The sequence below is a fragment of the Olea europaea genome, unplaced genomic scaffold, assembly GCF_002742605.1.
Source record: "Olea europaea var. sylvestris unplaced genomic scaffold, O_europaea_v1 scaffold5711, whole genome shotgun sequence".
NCBI lineage: Eukaryota > Viridiplantae > Streptophyta > Magnoliopsida > Lamiales > Oleaceae > Olea > Olea europaea.
Genome location: NW_019264049.1, coordinates 31,611 through 33,849, shown reverse-complemented (window position 1 = coordinate 33,849; position 2,239 = coordinate 31,611).

The following is a 2,239-nucleotide window of genomic DNA, read 5'->3' as shown; positions in this document are numbered from 1 at the left end:
AATATATTAATTTAAGCAATATATTAATTTAATATATTATTTTCCAACAATGAGTTCTTACTTGATACCTCCATTTTCTTATGAGCATACAGATCTTCAACGTAGTCGACAACTACAAGGAGATTCTTTACATCACAACTGTCAATATCCATAATGTGTTCTTCAAATAAGTTCTCCATTTACAAACATTGTTAGGTTTTTTTATACCCAAAAAATCTGGGCGATAATTTAAAACAATTGATGGATAATTTATCGACACCATAGATAGTACGAATGTTTCTTCATTTATTTTTGGTATTTTTAGTTTCTTCTGATGTCTAATATTCTAAAATAGATTAATTGAAACAACATGTTAAAAAGCAACCTCTCTTGTGTGAATTGATTTATTTGAAATATTTAGGTAGTTGAGTATATGTAATTCATGCGGATATTTACCAGTCCAAAGGAAGGTCAACATTTGACCGTATTAAATACATATTATTGGTAATAAACATGTGACGATTATAAATTTTTTTATTATGTGAACAGTAGATTGGTTCAAAGATAGATTTAATGTTTAACGGTATTTATAGTCAATATTTGATTACTACACCAAAAGTATTAGTTACAAGTTAATGTTTATGTCCAAAGACTAAATTTCAATGTTATGTTCAATTTCTTGTGAGGGATATCAGACCCCCCAAAACCACATTCTCTTTCAAGCCTGTCAACCAATCGATCCGTGCCCACCATTACTTGAATTTATTAGATTCAACTAATTTATCTGCTTCTACAATATCTGTAGACATCAACTCAATTCTTGACGAACTTGGTTGCATTAAGCTATTTGGAAAACTTGGTTTCATTAAGCTATAAGGTTAAAGGAAACATAAGGAAGTATATCATGGAGATGTCTCATTTTGCTTCAAAACTAANGGGAAAAAAAAAAAAAAAAAAAAAAAAGATGAAGAAAGAGAAAACTGAAAGTACTCACTTGATAAGTACCTCTAAGAACAAGTTCAAGAAAATGAAGAAGGATAATGAAAACTGCAATCAATTTAGTTCAAAAGAAACAACAAAAGCTTTAAAAGGATGGAGTATCTGGCTGTTACTTTTGTGGAAATTCTAGTTACATAAAGATTGACAGTATCAAATACCATGATTGGCTTGTAAAGAAAGATACACTCACTTTGATTTGTTCCGAGGTTAATTTAGTTCTAGTATCTAAACACACTTGGCAGATAGATTTTGGTGCTACTACTCATGTAAGTGTGTCTATAAAGAGTTACTAAACAGTCAAAAGTCAAATGATGCTAAAATTCATCTAAATGGGTGATGATAAATCAGTTGAAGTTGAGGCTATATAGACTTTTAAGTTATTATTAAAGACTAATAATATTTGGATTTAAAAGAGACATTTGTGGCACGTCTTTTAGACGAAATTTGGATTCTATTTTTGGATTGGACAAATTTGGTTACTCTTGTTCATCTGAAAATAATCGATTTAGTCTTTTTTGAATTCAAATATTGTAGATACCAGTTCTTTATCTGTTTATAATAACTTATATTTGTTTAATACGGTTGCCGTGTTTATGAAACCTTGCATGTGAATTCACATGGTATTAAATGCAATGAGAATTTCGCTTCATTATGGTACAAGCGATTAGATCACATTTCCCAAAAGAGAATTGAAAGGCTTGTGTCAAATAGAATTATTGAACCTCTTGATTTTTCAGATTTTGATATTTGTGTTAATTGTATTAAGGAGAAATAGACAAATATAAGAAGATTAGGTGCTAATAGGACTTTGGACATCTTAGAACTAACATCTATGGGCCATTTTCTATTACTTCTTGAAATAGTCAACAGTCATTTATCATGTTCATAAACGACTTTTCACATTATGGTTGTCTATAGCTCATTCATGAGAAGTCCCAATCACTAGACATATTCAAGGCTTACAAAGTTGAGGTTAAAAATCGCTTTAGCAAAAGAATCAAATACGTCAATTTGATCATGATGGTGAATACTATGGTAGATTTAATGGATTAGGTAAATAGCGTCTAGGACATTTTGCTAAACACCTAGAGGAATGGCTCACAATATACCATGCTAGGATCTCCTAGCATGAATGATGTTACTTGGAGATGAAATAGAACACTTAAAGGCATAGTATTGAGTACGATTAGTTATTCCACCTTACTAGAATCTCTCTAAAGAGAAGCACAAAATATTTCAGCTCACATTCTCAATAGAGTTC